This window comes from Macrobrachium nipponense, chromosome 20, assembly GCF_015104395.2.
Source record: "Macrobrachium nipponense isolate FS-2020 chromosome 20, ASM1510439v2, whole genome shotgun sequence".
Lineage (NCBI taxonomy): Eukaryota > Metazoa > Arthropoda > Malacostraca > Decapoda > Palaemonidae > Macrobrachium > Macrobrachium nipponense.
The window spans coordinates 24,091,047-24,103,546 of NC_061089.1; the positions used below are offsets into that span (position 1 = coordinate 24,091,047).

General features: G+C 36.2%; 1 protein-coding gene across 5 annotated transcripts in view; it reads right to left on the reverse strand.

Moving 5' to 3' along the window:
- Window positions 1–12,500, reverse strand: part of LOC135223558 (uncharacterized) — a 188,110-nt gene that overhangs the window by 44,143 nt on the left and 131,467 nt on the right. The gene's annotated exons all lie outside the window — the stretch shown is intronic.

Consider the following 12,500-nt stretch of genomic DNA (forward strand, 5'->3'; position numbering starts at 1 on the left):
ATTGTTGCTAATAGAGGGTGGCTTCAAAGACAATGAAGAAATCTGTCACTGTCTCGTTCTTCCTTTAAATACGAAACCTGCTCATAATCAGATACGTCTCATACCTACACAGAGGGCTCATCATGCGTACATATCTTTTGTGTGTGAATGCCTTTTGGACTGCGTGTACTACACAAATACGAATAATGGAAGAATATTTAGGTAAAATATCTATTTTTGGTCGAATAACTGAGGAACACGTAAAACTGCATTATGGAAATATAACAATCATTTTCGTCACTTGCGTCATACATAAGATTAAACATCAACTATCCTAAAATTCCTGTATCTTTAAATCAAAACGAAACACCTTTTTTCAGACATTGCCTATCCACCCCCGGCCCCCCTCCCCCTCAACAACAACAACGATGTAGTTTGCAGGCTTACTCCCCAAGCAAGCGAAAAATATAATAAGGCACATTATGTGAAACAAACACGTACATGAGTATGTGCATACGGTATATCCTTCATCATGACCCCTACTCTAGCTAACCCAATCATCTTCCTCTTCCTTCCACTTTCCACAGAGGTGTGGGACACAGCGGTTTCCGCATCCGGCAGGGCCACAGCCACCTGTCCACCTGCATACCTCTCTGGACACATTTTCCAGTAGGCTTCGCTAAACAAATAAACATTCATAAATTCCTGTACATTAGCAGATAATAAACAAATAAATGCGTAAGCATATACACGTTTATATGCAGTAACTCTGCATAATTTAAATGTAGGACGACGTATGTCACTGAAGTTTGTTGCAACGGATTATACTGTTTTTTTTTTTTAACTATCTTTGGAACCTGAGCATGGATAACTTTGGGAATTGTCGGCCACTTAATGGACTCTATTTCCCCAACGCTGTCTGAGCAAATACTCCTCTCTTTATAAATGCAACGCTACTTGCTTTAGCTGGGCGATGGAGATTAGAAGTTCCATGCAATGTTTTTATAAATGTATATGTGTGTGTATGTACGCTATGTATGTTATGTATATAGTATGCCTACACACATACAATATATATATATATATATATATATATATATATATATATATATATATATATATATATATATAACGATCTCATATAACTGGATGATAACTAGCAGATGGTATTTATTCACAACGATGATAAGGATCAATTAGTCCTAGCAAGCCTGTAGCTTTTCTTGAATAAATATCTCTGCAAATTACCATCCAGTTTAAAAGAGGTCCTGTTATTAATTGCATTAAGCACATATCAATTGTTTAAGTGATCAAATTAACACACACACACACACACACACACACACACACACACACACACACACATATATATATATATATATATATATATATATATATATATATATATATATATATATATATATATATAGTAAAAATCTGGATGGATGGCGTCTTAATTTCCTTCCAAACGAAGGGGAAAATGCACGGCGGGCAGACACTGTTACCAATTTTGTTGGTGGATGGCGATCACGAGTGGTTCAAATTATAGGTTCGTCTGCCTGAGCCTACTGCCTGCCTTGGACTGTTTGATCTGGTAACATTCTTGCACGCATATAATATCGGATTAATATGTCACTGAGATTTACGAAAAAAAATTTGTGAAAAGTTTTGTTTAACACGAATAATCTGGCTCTTTCTACTACCAACAGCTAAACTCCTATTTTATTCTAAGGTCACCACCCCTATCTTTTACGTGGATGTTACTCTGGATACTGTCTGTATATGCCATCACCGTTACAGACTTCATGTATCTACAGACTGGTTTTGAATTTTTATCTCGTTGAGCAGCTTTTAAAGATACTGCTTTGGGCATTACTCTGGTAAGACTACTGATTTTAAGCCATCGCTACTCTCCAGATACACGGTACAGTTCTGACTTCACGTTTCCACTGTTTAGATTTGTAAACACGAGGGTCAAGTGTTTTGACTAAAAATCAGCACCTGGTCAGCATCCAAATACTATGAATCCTTAATTTTCAAGCATTTCTTTAAATCTCCTCTTACGGGGTAGGTTTTCTATAATCTTAAGAAACAACTCCCTTATTACAACATATATTATCTTATATTTACTTTCTTTTCTAGGATATTTCAACTATATCCAACTCTACAGCACACGGACGAACGCCATCTCTGGAAACTGCTGATATCATGACAGTAACAGGTGCCGAGAAACTCATGTTTAAATTAAAGAAACGCATTACGAGAGCCCCGACAGCTTTTCCTTGATGTTGAAAACAGAAGTAATAGCCTGGGAGACTTCAAAGGACCTGGAGATCGGAAACCGATATAAAATACTGAAGAAAATGACAAGTGCCTCGACTGCCGATTGGACTTATATCCCAGCCTCTGACAATCTCTATGCAGAATGGCACAATGAAGACTGAAGACCTTGAGGCTTGAGCGTGAGAGAGAGAGAGAGAGAGAGAGAGAGAGAGAGAGAGAGAGAGAGAGAGAGAGAGAGAGAGAGAGAATCGTAAACTTCACTTATAAAACATTTATAAATTAGTTAGCCCACGATAGCCCCATTTAAAATATATAAGATTAATCAGGAAAACCGGCAAATCTGGGCAAGGTCGCATCTTAATTCGTGAGGAAGAGCATTACACACACACACACAGATACTCTCATATATACACATACATCCACACAGAAACACGCATATGTCCCTTATCCTCATCAACCTAATTTATCTTATATGGATTATCTTTATCTAACACCTCAAGTTGTAGATAAGCAATTTTACATACACACACACACACACACACACACACACACACACACACACATATATATATATATATATATATATATATATATATATATATATATATATATATATATATCTATATAGGTTTAAGGCCGAAAACACATGGATGTTTTTAAAAGAAGATTTATTGATTAAGAAATATTTCGCACATGACCATGTGCATCATCAGTCTGAAAAATGACAAAATAATAACATTAAAAATACTAAAAATACACAGGATTTTTAAAATGATAATTAGAATACATTAAAAGATAAAAAAAAGCAAGGTAAAAACAACTGCTGTTACACCAACCTTCAGGTACAACGGAAGAAGATAGAATGACCAAAGAAGGAACACGAACCTCCAAAAACGACTATGCCAGATATAGCTGAGCAGAAGAGCAACCACCGTTCAACGATGGAACGAGTCTTTTTATATATAGTGACTCTAAGGTAGTCAGATATTCTGCATCCTTAGAATACCCTAATATGGAAAAGTGCTGCTTCTTGACCTCAATTTTACAATTGATAGCATGATTTTTTATATTTGAATGTTCTGGTCTGCTCAATCTTTGCCCCGTTCAAAACTTAACCCTAAGTGATTGCAATAACGCATCTGCAACAAACTTTTCGTTGATCCAATATAAGTACCAGGACATCCTGGGCATGTAAACTTATAGACTACATTGGATCTCACGAAGGGCTGCAGACGGTTCTTGAAGCCAAACAAGGAGCCAATTTTACTGGGATTATATGATATCAATTTTAAATTAAAGCACGGTATTTCAGTTTCAATAATTTGTTTCAGTTTATGTGAAAATTTGGAGTTAAAAATATAAGGGATTGAAGCATACATAAGTTTTTTCGGAACATTAAAAACCGGTGTGGCAGGATGAAAATAATTAGTTAAAAGTTTGTTGACGATTCTAAAAACTAGATCCTTGGGAAATGAATTTTGATGAAAGAAATTAGTTAAATATTCAATCTCTTTATGAAATATGGCCCAACTGGACGAGTACCCAAGAGCCCTATACACTAAAGTATATATGGTATTTAATTAAAAACTGGTTTGACAAGCACTGTAGAAATTATTTGCAAGACCTGTAAACGGTAAGCAATTATCTTTCTCCAATTCCATAGTAAAATTAATGTTGCGGTGTTGTTGATTAAAAAATCTAAAAACTGAGTGGCCTGCCACTGATACTTAAAAGAACAAAGGTATCGTCTACATACCTTCTGTAAAACAATGGCTTAAAAGACGACGGACAACCATCTAAAAATATTTTCTCTAAAAAAGACAAAAAAATTTGCAAATAAAGGTCCTAATGGAGAACCCATAGCAACACCATCTACCTGAGAGTACAATTTTTTATTAAAATTAACATAGAATCTTGCACAGCGAGTTCTAGAAGTTGTTTAAAAAGAGACCTAGTAAAATACCGTGCATTAATTTAAAATTGATATCATATAATCCCAGTAAAATTGGCTCCTTGTTTGGCTTCAAGAACCGTCTGCAGCCCTTCGTGAGATCCAATGTAGTCTATAAGTTTACATGCCCAGGATGTCCTGGTACTTATATTGGATCAACGAAAAGGTTGTTGCAGATGCGTTATTGCAGTCACTTAGGGTTAAGTTTTGAACGGGGCAAAGATTGAGCAGACCAGAACATTCAAATATAAAAAAATATGCTATCAATTATAAAATTGAGGTCAAGAAGCAACACTTTTCCATATTAGGGTATTCTAAGGATGCAGAATATCTGACTACCTTAGAGTCACTATATATAAAAAGACTCGTTCCATCGTTGAACGGTGGTTGCTCTTCTGCTCAGCTATATCTGGCATAGTCGTTTTTGGAGGTTCGTGTTCCTTCTTTGGTCATTCTATCTTCTTCCGTTGTACCTGAAGGTTGGTGTAACAGCAGTTGTTTTTACCTTGCTTTTTTATCTATTAATGTATTCTAATTGTCATTTTAAGAATCCTGTGTATTTTTAGTATTTTTAATGTTATTATTTAGTCATTTTTCAGACTGATGATGCACATAGTCATGTGCGAAACGTTTCTTAATCAATAAATCTTCTTTTAAAAACATACATGTGTCTTCGGCTTTCCTCAAGTGATGTTTGAGGATCATACTGCAGATAGTAAATATATATATAATATATATATATATATATATATATATATATGTATATATATATATAATATATATATATATATATATATATATATATATGTGTGAGTGTATGTGTGTATGTATGAATGTAGTATGTATGTATGTAGTATGTATACTACTATATATATATATACTATATATATATATATATATATATATAAAATGAAATATATATAATAAATATTTATAATATATATATATAATATATATATAGTATATATATATATATATATATATATATATATATTATATATATATCAATGGTAAAAGGAGTTAAACTGTACAGGTCCAGAAGCCTTTGGAATCGAGCGATGCAAAACGAAAACCAAGTGCTAAAAGATGCAGTGGCTGTGCAGTGTAGCCAACGAGAAAACCCAAAAAAAGTAAACATTGTATTTCGCCCATTTTTATATGAAATTTCTGGTGCTCAAATTGAATCAGGAAACTTGAAACACGGAAGGGGTTGTCGAGGATGGAAAAATTGAAGGCTAAAAAATCCAATAACTCTCCTTCCTTTCAAAGTCTCCCTTTTTTCAATTTCCTCAGGAAAATTCAAAAGGATGCGGGTATTCGTCATGACCGACGGGACAGAGAGAAAACATCAAATAAAGAGGAAATTGAAAGATGAAAGGGATAAGGGAGGCAGGAAAAAAAGAGAAGAATCTTCCAAAACACCGATGAAAAGAAAGTGTGAAATTTAGAATATATATGCACGTGTGTACCCTTGTGCTTTGTCACAGGAATACGTTTTGTGTATGATTAAACGCACACACATACACACATACATATACACATACATACTTGTTAGCCGTATCGATAACGTCACTGATGTCCTGATTTCTTCTCTGTCCGCTGGGCGGTGGTTCGAAACCACGAGAGGACGAAATTATCAACTATAAAAATCCCCTTCGGTTTACATATATGAAAATATATTGATTCCGAGGTAGAGTGAATTAGATATTAAAGGACATTTGTAGCTCGAATAATTTATATGAATCACGGTGTGATAAATTATTCACACACACACACACACACAGACACACACACACACACACACACACATATATATATAATATATATATATATATATCTATATATAATATATATATATATATATATATAATTTGTCACACAACACGTTTTCCTCTTAAGAGGGTTGACTCAAAAAGGCCTTTCACCCTTTACACAGCAAAGTAACCTCAGATACCTGGCATTACGTTTCTGCTAAAGACTAACTGGTCAACCCAGCTTCCTAAGTCCACCATATTATTTATCCCTTTAGCCACACGAGAATAAATACAGCCACAAAATGTAAACAAATCTACATCTAAAACTATTAACAAATAACAAGTAAAGTGAAGTTACTTAAGATTAAATGTGCAAAGCATTGACGAATGACTATAGTAGATTCACATCAAACGTGCATTTGACGTCTAGGCCAGTCCCTTACGACGCTCCAGGGCTGGAAACTCTCAGTCTCTCGAGAGAGTTCACGTAGGCAGGATGTATGTTCCACCTCTCCTGAAAGACGTATCCCTCAGGAGAAGTGGAGCATACATCCTGCCTATGTGAACTCTCTCGAGAGCCTGAGAGTTTCCAGCCCTGTGATTGGCTTATCAACAGGCAATCAGGAGCATCGTAAGGGACTGGCCTAGACATCGGATGCACGGTTGATGTGAATCTACTATAGCAACTGTTGAAACTTGCCTATTTCTGAGATGACAGTCATTCAGGAACTACTGAATGGCAACAGTGACTCATGGCCGCTACACTAGCGAAATGAGACAACGATTAAATCTTCTTGTTTGTTTGCTTGATTGTTTATACAATATCTCAGAAATGTGCCACTGGATTCCAATTAACTTTTTGAGATATAGACATCGATCTGTCCTGTGAGAGCAGGTAGAACGAGCTTGAACCCAGAATAGAACGAAAAAAAAGTACCTAAGGAATAAAGTGGTATACGGCACACAGGGAGTTACAAGGATTAGGATGTCTCAAAGACATCCTAGGAGACATCGTGTGCCTACTTATGTCTAGGAGCAGGTTTTACTACTCATTCACAGTGTTCTAATGATTTTGTTTAGCTTTTTTTTGAACTCTTCCACACTGTTGCTGTTTACAACTTCTGGAAGCAGTATATTCCATGTGTCATATATCTTGTATGTGAAGAAGTTTCCACAGTGGGATGTGTTGTATCTCTTCAGTTCTAGTTTCCATCCATTATTTTTTGTCTCGTTTTCGTTTAATGTAAATAGGTTACTGTCTACTTTTGGTATGCCTTTCAGTATCAGTGATACACACGCCTAACAGATAAGAAGTACACAAAACAATAAAATAACAATGGAAGAGCGTTTGCCATATTACAAGAAATAAATTCGTACATATGCGTACAATAGGAAAGTGTATGCATCTGTGTGTAAGTGAATATACGAGTGTGCTGGTACGTGAATAAAGCGATGCATATTATAATTCTATCATTCATTTGCCCATTTCTGTGCAAAAGCCGGGGGGAGGGGAAGAGGGCATCCCCCCTAACGTCAGACACCACCGCAGTCGACCTCTCTCTCTCTCTCTCCTCCTTCATCAATATTCTCCATCTCCTCTTAATCCAACGACAACGAAGGATCTCGGAAGCAGTTCACAACCTTTTCCTTACCTCACTTCACTGCCATTTCCTCATTTACGGTGTTTCCTTCCGCTGCTCCTCCTCCTCCTCCATTTCTTCATTTCCAATCCCCCTCTCTCATCTCTCCCTATCCTCTCAATTCTCTACCATATCCTCCCTCCCTCACTATTAATAAGCACCCACCCCGCCGAGATGCCAGAAAAAAAAAAGATTAAAAAAAAAATTAAATCCGAAAATCACCGTCAAATTTTCTCATCCAGGATGAGAATGAGAATAAGCTCTGTTCTCTCCTTCACTCACCGGTTGATTGGTCGGTTTCTACTCTCCCTACTCCGGAGTCTCTGCAAATGATGCAATAGGAGAGAAAAAGGCGCTTCGTTGCTAAGGCTGTAAAGATCATCTGCCCTAAATTTCCCAAATGAGAGAGAGAGAGAGAGAGAGAGAGAGACTCTCATATATATAATTATATAAAATAGTATAAATATAAAATTATATATATATATATATATATATATATATATATATATATATATATATATATATATATATGTATATATATACACATACACACAAGCGTTTTGTACTAATGAGAAAAGTATTTATTCGACTCCGCATTCAGTGACTCATACAACTGTTAACATCAAAACAAAAACAAAAAACTGAAAAGATTGATTTCCATTCCAATCGGCCTCCAGGGATAAATATATGTCAATTGGGGAGGAAAATTGCGTATAAATATCTATCGCATTTGGATACAGGTTGCAAGTTTAGCTTTTCCCCTCAAAGGTAATATGAACATTTTATATATATATATAAAAAAAAATATGTCCCCCTCAAAAGGTAATATGAACGTTTCATAAAAAAATATATTGCTAATTTACTTTCAATTTACTTTCAACAAATGAATTCGCGCGGGGAGCACCATGGCAGGTAATTTCTTGAAAATAGAAACAGATACTAAAAACAAGGATGCTTCATTCTTCTCTGGAATAATGACTGTTTCAATCGCCGGACAATCAATTTCCTGCCAGCTGTCATCACTTTCTCGCCAAAATTTCCGACCATCTCCAGAAAAACCACGGGAGAGAGAGAGAGAGAGAGAGAGAGAGAGAGAGAGAGAGAGAGAGAGAGAGAGAGAGAGAGAGAGAGAGAGAGGTGCCAGGAATCCATCATATTGCCGTCCGTTATTCCCATTAATACGTCGATTCCTGTTTGCCTCGGGCGACCAATCTTGTTAACAATCTCTCTCTCTCTCTCTCTCTCTCTCTCTCTCTCTCTCTCTCTCTCTCTCTCTCTCTCTCTCTGAGAATATGTACGTACGTCCAACTTTTTTGACGTTTTTTGTCAAAACTGTTCCTGTTCAGAACTTTTGTAAATTTATCCTTCTGTTATAAACGACTGTGTTATGACTGCGAGTGATAACACAATAATGATGTCAATAACTTCATCCGAAATATGGTTGATAAAAACCTGAAGGTGACACATTGCTGTGCCGTCTCCGGAGGTCCTCAGCAAAGGGAAAAAATTATATATATACACACACATACGTGTATTATATACGGGTATACTTACATACATTAATAGGCTCACCTCAGAATCAGGACTACATGTCCACCTCTCCATATAATATGTCTGAGGCCGTTTCTTGAATTTGTCTAGTTGTCATTGGTACGTAACCACAGTCAGGTAACAACTAGGTTATTAAAGGGGGTGAAAGGCTTGTAATCTCATTCCAGAAAACTTCCCAAGAACAGAAGCTAAATTTACCTTTCCAGAGCAACTCTAATCTCCTCCCTTACTAATTTTACCGTCATCCTAACGTACGGTTTTACTTTATACTTAGTAATTATAAGCGCAATTATATATATATTATATATATATATATATATATATATATATATATATATATGTATATAAAACTTATCACAAAGATTACACCTACTGTAGCAGTATATAGCAGGAAGGAAGGAGAAAGAAAAGACTCCAAACGCATGTCTGCTGTCTGCTATGAATTTAGAGGATTTATTCCACCTTTCAAAGCACACGTTAACTGAGCTTGGAAAGGTGGAATAAATCCAGGAAAAGCTTTCTACATACGGCGAGTCCTTTGTGTTTTCCTTATAATTCAACATGCGTTTTTGTGTGTGTGTGTGTGTGTGTGTGTGTGTATATATATATATATATATATATATATATATATATATATATATATACACAAATGTTAAACATTTTCTGTTAAAACGGAATTCCATCTAATAAAAGGAGGCCATAAAAACGCCGAAAGGTAAAAAGTTAATGCTGTATATTTCAGAGAAGAAGCGTCTCCCTAAACTGGCAAATGTAACTACTACCAGTACCACCAATAACCCTTTCCCAGTGTTTGGAACATTTGGGACTATTGAACTCGCCTTGTGTTTGGGACATTAATGAAACTTTTCCAATTTTGGGACATTTCTAGAACTTCCTTAGAGGGCGAGACCATAGCAAATTACTCCCGATGTTTGGCTTTTTTTTTATGTTTTTCAAAGGTTGGTTCAAAAAATTCCATGCTTGAGTAATTAACTCACATTCAAAAGATGTTACAAGGAAGTTAAAATAAAAAGTCCCAAACTAAAAGTAAATTTATATTGGAAAGGGTAACAATAACAACGATTTAAGCGTTAATGAATAAAGAACAAATGTAGAAACGGTCACCAGCAAATTGTAAAATACCTTTTAGATACACACATACTATCAGAAAAATGGTCAATCATATCTGGAACGTTCAAAGTTAAATTCAAGGAAAAACATTCCACAAGAGACTGCTCTGTACTATGTGGAGTTTGGGTCAAGGACCAAGCGCTGGGACCTATGAGGTCATTCGGCGCTGAAATGGAAATTGACAGTAAAAAGGTTCGAAAGGTGTAACAGGAGGAAAACCTCGCAGATGCACTGTGAATCAATTGTTAGGAGAGGGTGGAAAGTAAGATGAAAGAGAGAATATGAATGGAGGTACAATAAAAGGAATGGAAGGGGTTTCAGCTAGTGGCAGAAGGAACGCTGCATGGAACCTTAAGTAATGCCTACAGTACACCGCATGAGGTGTACTGGCAAAACTAACCACCTACGGAGGTTGAGAGGCATAGTGTACAAAAATATGAATGAACTGTCAAGACTTCTGATGTGCAAATAGGAATCTTACCGGAAAAGAAATATTCTGTATTTATGAGATAATATCTACTGAGAGACATTTGGACTTTATTGTTGAACTCTGGCACACATTATCGCTATAGGCCAGGGGTAGCCAAATCTTTTTGGACTCCGAGATCTATTCTAAAGACTGAAACTTTTACGATCTACCATACTTCGTAGGAAAAGAAAATGTTCTGATAGCGCCATAGTACAATTGCCTCACACACACACATACACACACACACACACACCATACACACACACACACACACACACACACACACACACACACACACACACATATATATATATATATATATATATATATATATATATTATATGCTTGTGTTTTTGTTTGTTTATATAGGGTTGTGGGGGAACGGCGATCGACCAAACAAGTGGCTGCGATCGACTGGTAGATCGCGATCGACTGGTAGATCGCCGGACGACTCTGGCCCACCCTCTGCTAGTAGGGCAACGAGAATCACAGGCTATCGACAGGTCTTAAACATCTCTTGAAATAAGTTCAAAACTACTTAATTAAGGCGTCGTGCAACGAACCCAAAAAACTGAGAAAACTCAAGTCATATGCTGATCAGTCCTTTTAAGCCTCGATCATTGCTTTCGTAAGAGCTGAGAAGCCAACAAGTGACAGGAGTCAACAATGAGCTCCAACATTCGCTCATTTTCTTTCCTCTAAGCGCTGAATGACATATGGCTTCAATGTTTAACCTTCGGGTTTGATTTTCTTTTAGAAGCAACTCACAATAAACAACTACTGCACAAATTAAAAGGCCAGCCAAAAACAGATCATAATAAAAACACTGGCCTTTAAAATACCTTACAAACGGGATAAATATCACCTTTCAAATAATAAATAAATCGATCATCTTCCACAAGCAAACAAACAAACACAATATCTTAGGTACTTGATGAAAAAAAATGAGGGCGAATCTTGGTTAAGGAATCTCTCCTGAGCTGAGCAAATGCTTCCCTTCTCTCACTGAAGCAATGCGGGGCGCTAACAAAAAAAGGGACTCTACAGAAAAAGTTCAAAAAGAGCTTCATTGTGTTGTAAATTTGGTGGACAACACAGCGCATCGAAGGCCCTCCTAAAAGAACGTACAACCCCTGAGATAAGAATAAGCACCGCTGTTCTTGTGTGCACGACCCATTAAGTCTCATCTTGAGGGCCTCAACTATTTTTCTGGCGCTCATCTCCCGCGACTGCAGCTCTGTGACCATCTGGGAACATCAAGATTTCCTTCTCTAAGTATTCATAATGCAAGGTCTACTTCCTTGAAACATTAATGATATGCTATTAGTAACACTAATTCTTGTTACAGTTAACCTTGCTGCATTCTTGTTAGCATCTCGCTCTTTTAATTCCAGTTAAATTAATCTGTGTTTAGTTTCTTTTAGTTTTTTATTTTGTTTATTTTAAAGAAAGTATATGGCATGTGATAAGCAATCAACCATAATCGTTCAAACAATCAACATGAAACTTACTTAACAGAATTGTCGAAAGCTTTAAATACGTTGCAGCCATCAAAAGAGAGCTTAGAATGATATTCTCAGAAGAAACAGATTTTGTTTCGAAGTTCTTAAAATCTTGATATAAAAGGGAAAACCAGCTTGGTTTCTCCGCACCATTATCTCAACCAAACTATACTTCTGCTTCGAAAGACGGAAAAAAAAGTATCAACTTAACATAATACTGTTTTCCTACGCTAAACTTAT